This window comes from Lytechinus variegatus, chromosome 4 (assembly GCF_018143015.1).
Source record: "Lytechinus variegatus isolate NC3 chromosome 4, Lvar_3.0, whole genome shotgun sequence".
Taxonomy (NCBI): Eukaryota; Metazoa; Echinodermata; class Echinoidea; order Temnopleuroida; family Toxopneustidae; genus Lytechinus; species Lytechinus variegatus.
The window spans coordinates 63738656-63744655 of record NC_054743.1 but is presented as its reverse complement, the minus strand read 5'-3'; positions in this window follow the sequence as shown (position 1 = coordinate 63744655).

Below are 6000 nucleotides of genomic sequence, written 5' to 3'. Positions count from 1 at the left end.
GCCCGCTACGATTTACACGGCAATATAAACGGAATCGCTTTTGGGGAGGGGGGTGGGCGGGGTTGGGGGTTGGGCCTTGGGCGACATTTGAGAAAGGAGCACTGCCACGGGAGTATCAACCTTTGGTATCAACAATACAAACAATAAGAAAGGGTTAGAAATTTGATCTGATGTACATAGGCCTGTTGGAGCCATTGAAGATGACCATTTTTTCTGATTATACCCCCCGGGGGGGCCACTTACATTGGCGAGTGGATACCATGCGCGACCAAAAAAACACGTAAAAAGGATGTCTTTTTCACGATAGGGCACGTTACGTACGTAACGTGATAAGGGTGTCTAAAACACGAAAATAATGAAAAAAGGGTATCTATTTCGCTAGGAAAATTACGTGTTTAGGGTGGAATTTGCGGGATGATAAAACAAAATTAAAATGTTTTAAAAAGGATGTCCTTTTTGCCCCAAAACTTCGTGTTTAGAGTCCGATTTGCGCGAGGTGTAGAAGGTGGGGTCGTATACTAAACCAAATAAGGTTAAGCCGACGACCGAAGGACCCGGAACAATAAAACATTCCTGTACTTGTTTAGGGGTTCATTTCGGGGAATATTTGCCAAGAGTATCGTTTTGTTTCCAATACTTGTTAAGGGTAGGGTTTCACACGCCAATACTTGTTAAGGGGTGCATTTTCAGAATATGGAAATTACGTGTTTAGGGTGCTTTTCGAGACCCCATGGTCGCGCATGGTATCCACTCGTGAATGGAAGTGGCCCCCCCCCCCGGGGATTATACCCCCCAAAAAAGAGAGATAAATAAAAGACAGTAGAGAAAGAAATGAACATGAAAAAAGGGCCTATATCAAAAGGAACAAACAAAACACAGAGAAGGGTGGGAATAGTAGAGTGGACAGAAAAGGAAATGTGCATGCTATAGCTCCTCCTTTTGTGTACCATAACACATTTTTTTTCTTGTCTCAGTTTCCTAGTTTGTCATACAAAATCAGCCTCTTCACGGTTGGAGGGGGCTCCTAGATTGAGACTAAAGCATGCCCTCTCCCCAAAAAATAAAAAAAAATGAAATAATAATGAAATCAAATAAATAAAACAATTGGATATAATATATTATAGGCATCTTTCCGAAATATACAAATTCCACTTCTCTTGCTGACAAGCTTTAATCATTTATAAAATCTCTAGACCGTCACAAGATAGTTTTGGGCAGCGATGATTCTTTTTCCAGCCAATCTATCATTATCATGACAGGAAGTATCGGACTGTATCCAAGTTTTACAGGGAGATGTAAATTGAAAAAGTAATTTAGTGTTCTTTGTTGACATATCCTCTTTCTTTCCCTTCTTTTTCATCTCTCTCTTCTATCAACCCTCTCTACCCCTCTCTCCCATCCTCAGCTGGGCCCTTGATCTCTACATCTTCTCCCCCTCTTTTTCTTTCCCCCTCTCCACCTCCCTCTCCTCTCTTCTCTTCCTTTTCTCCATATCCCCTTTACCCACTATCTCCCTCTCTTTTCATTCTTACTTTTTTTCCTGAACACAAGTGTGCCAAAATACAAAAAGGAGACAAAAGGTGCTATATTTTCCCCATTATTTATTTAAGAATGATACATGATACACATGACATGCACAGAGACCACATTCACATTAACATTTAAAATCAGATAAACGAATACCTCTGCGTTTTGTGTGCTCCGTGCACATTCACTTGATTTTATTTCATGAAATAACTACACAATAATCATCATTGTATTCTAAATATTGTATTCTACCTAAGCAATGCTCTTCATGTGCCAAACCGGGGCAATGGCAGCGGGGGAGGGCAAAAGGCCAAGGGGCACCCCCCCCCCTTTGAGGATATTATTCTTTCTTTGCTTATCAGAAAACAAAATGTCACAACAGGAAGTGCTTCAAACAGTGTTGACCTTTGACCCTGCCCCCTCTTTCCCACAGAGGAAGGGGGGGGGGGGTGTTGTCAATATATTTTCCCTCCTTATGGTGAAACCTGGATCAACCCCTACAATTAACAACATTCCCCTTATGCATAAATATAAAGAATGTTATGTTACAGGTTGTAAACCTGGCTGAATAAAAAATGGAATTATATTCCTCTGGGTGGCATGACATAGAAGAGTTGTTTAGGAGTAATCAATACAAAAAAATAAACTATATTTCAATTTATATTTTTGCTATCAGTGAAAGTGGCACGTCAGTAGCATGCCACTTTTCCCCCTCCCCAACCCCAAACCTCTAACTTGTTACTCCCCTGCTCTGAAGCCAGTTTGAACATAGGAACTGAGGAAAAACAAAATTCTGGGTACCTGCGACTATGTTTGCCCCTTTAATCCCAAACAAGATGCTTTCTAAGATTTTTTTTAGGGGAGGGGTGGAATGAGGGCTGCAGCTGATTTCGCTCAAATTTTATTTTAACAAATTAAGTAATAGATTGTGTAGCCTACATGAATACGGAATGCAAAAAAAAATATTGATGTTACCCTGAAAAATTAAAACTTGAGTAAGAAAGAAATTCACAAAATAAGTTTCTATATGCTTATAATATCATATGTTGTGTAAAAAAATAGAAATGAAAAACTATTTAGCAATTACTTCTCCCATGTGGAAACTACATTTCACCTACTACAAGTTTCAGAATACTCTTGGCTTACTGGCCACAACCCAATGGGTGATGTGTAAATCCAGTTAAAACTTTTCATTACCTTCAATGATTTTACTGTGTGCAATGTGCAATATATGAATCGATAACATAATCAATACAGCATAAATAATCAATTCTTCCTTGATTTAGCTTTATGAAATTTAACCTATAATTTCGGCCGAGAAGATATACCGTCTTTTAAAGTTGATTACAAAACAATAATATAAGTACGTACTGTAGTAAAATAATTCATATCTTAAGAAAACCAAAGGGGAAGGGTGTTAGTAATTTATGGAAGTTAGCATTAATGATATGGTAGAATAATATGTTTGGGGTATTATATTCTTCAGACCCCCCCCCCTCCTGGGAATATAAATGTTTCAAACTGAAAAAAATATATATATGTTTATCTATGATAAACAGTGGTGCTAAAAAGTTTGTGACCCCCCCCCAGAAAATGAACATATCTAATAGTTCTGCCATGTTAAATATAGATATTTAATCAATAATAATAACATATTTCTTGTATATATCGCATATCACATTATGTCATAACGTCCCTATGTGCTTCCAAAGCACCTGGATATCATTACCCTGGCTTTAACCCCACAGCCTTTACAGCTCGGTGGCATTTTAAAGAATGAATTCTTGCCAGGTACCCATTCATATCACCTGGGTTGAGTGCAGCACAATGTGGATGAATATCTTGCTGAAGGAAATTTTTCCATAGCTGGGAAAGAACCCCTGACCCTCTGTTTCAAAGTCAGAAGACTCATCCACTGGGCCACAACGCTTGGAAGTCGGGTGATATAATATTACATTAAAGTGTTTTTCTCTGGGCTTGCCAAAAATTGTAGTACCGATATTGTTGTCTACATCCAACACTCAGCATGAAGGAGTTCCCTTTTTTTTGGTGGGTTTCGCTGACTTTCAAGTGCCACTGTATCTATAATTCAAGATATCAATAAATGTCAAACATTGTCAAGTAATGTTCACAAACCACCTTTTTTAAAGCTAAGATTAAAGTGATTGGTTAACATTGGTTTGACTTTTTAAAAATCTTAGCCAGAATGTCACACTTGTCACCTGTGTCTGTGATATGTCACAAAAATGAAGCCCAGAAAAAATTGCATTCGAAAATCATAATTTAGTGCTTCAAAAATTGAAATATAAAGTGATCGGAAACACCATCTTAATTTCATCCCATACAGTTATGTGTACTATTTAGGCGTCTATAAGATGCCTATTTACAAAATCGGGGTTTGCCTTGTAGTTTCAGCTTTTCATTCTTAATAATGGCTGTTTTCAGGGTTTATTAGTTCTAATACATGCACTTGTACACATGTTTCATCTTGGTTTGAGAATTTTTTTAAATCGGCTGCTCACAAGGTTAAACAATACCTTTAATACCAGGGGGTCACTTCCATTATAGAATGGACAGGATCCGTCAGATAAAAATGTGGAAAAATCCTGATAAGTATTCCTCTAGAAACCTCTTTTACATTATCTGTATCATCAGGCAATGTGTGTGGGCAAACAAGAATACACTGACCAGGAAATAGACATTTTTTTCAAATATCCGAAAGACAGTATTCCTATGTCTTTACCGCAATATAAAAGTAGAATTATTATCATGTAAGCCTTCAGAGTAAATCTGATCTCTAAATTCGTTGTATAATGGTAAGTAATGATCATATAATTTTTATTGATTTTTACTTCATCATATCATCGAATTATTTATATAAATTTCCATGCTCTTCATCCATTTAGGACAACCAAAGTAGTCATTTCATATAAAATTATGTAAATTGGATGCATACAACCTTCTAATAGTCATCTCTATTATCTAAATCACAGCTACATTTCTGCATTTCTAACAGACCAGGGCTATGTAACACAAACGTTTGCAATCAATTGCTAAATGACAAATGACCAATCAAGATCATTGTTGCATGCACATTTTGTTCAGAGCACTAGCCAGGAACCAATCAGAATTGATCTTTCATATTTATAATCAATCGCAAACATTGGTGTCACGGGGTCCAGTGGCATACATTGCATTAGCATTCCCCTTATTCATATATAAACACATAATTCCAATTTTGGCTTGATTGGTCATTTTATACAAACAAAATAGTGAACAATATACTATCATGAATTTATCATTAAATTTCTGTACAAAATAGAAAGAAGAAAGGGTATCTAAAAGAAACATGAAAAAAAAATCCTGAGAAGCAATTTGGAAATTATGTGACCAGGCAGGCTTTCAGGCAGGCTTTTCTTCTCTCACAATGCTGACGAATTAAAAGAAACAAACCATGGAGGCAGGGTGCTACATAACTTTTTAGGAGCACTTGCCCAGTCGGGAAAGTAAATTTTGAAATAGTTAGAATATTCTTGCCCGAAAATCTATTTCACTTGCCCCCAAAAAGCTTTACCTCTTCAAAAGAAAGTTTTGCGGTTTTATGAACCATTGACCTTTTTCTCTCTTTTGACACAAACTGATCTACCTTGTTATCGCATTTCTTTTTCCAAAGTGAATTCATCTTGCCTGCCTTGACTAAAATTAGGGTCACTATCATATCTACCCTAATTTTGGTCATTCTAACGTTACTGTGAGAATTTTGCTTGCCCAATTCGGGCAAGTAGCTTTGGTCACGACTTCAAAACACTTGCCCGACTCTAACTTTTACTTGCCCCGGGCAATCGGGCAAGTGCTTATGTAGCACCCTGCATGGAGGGAATAACCCATTTTATATGACACTGAGATGCATGTAGATCCTTGTCATTTGATTGGTTGTTTGATGTCGATCATTCTCGGCCCATTTTACAATGGCGTCATCACCCACAGAATTTTGGATTCATTCATTCTGCAATTTTGGATCCATATGATTTTGTCTATTGCACACTCGCAGAGATCACCAGCACCAGCACATCTCAGAGAACTCCTTAAATTAAAATCACCCACCCAGTCTTACAGGCTTCGTAGTTCCCATGACGCAATGCTCCTCAGTCTCCCACCATGTAAAACAAAGATCACACTAGGTGACCGTGCCTTTATCAGTGCTGCACCCAAACTCTGGAACAGTCTCCCTTCCTCGATAAGAAATGCATCCTCTGTCAACTTATTTAAAACAAAACTGAAATCCCACCTCTTTCAAGAGAGTTTTTAAATAAATAAGTCATTTTTTTCATGTTTTTTGTTATGTATTTTGTAGAATTAATTAATCTTTACTTATTTTTCTTCGATTAATTTAACAAACTTAAATTTACTTTTAAAATTTTTGCATATCCTGTTAATAATTGTTTTTCTGCTTATCTGTTATGTATTGTAATG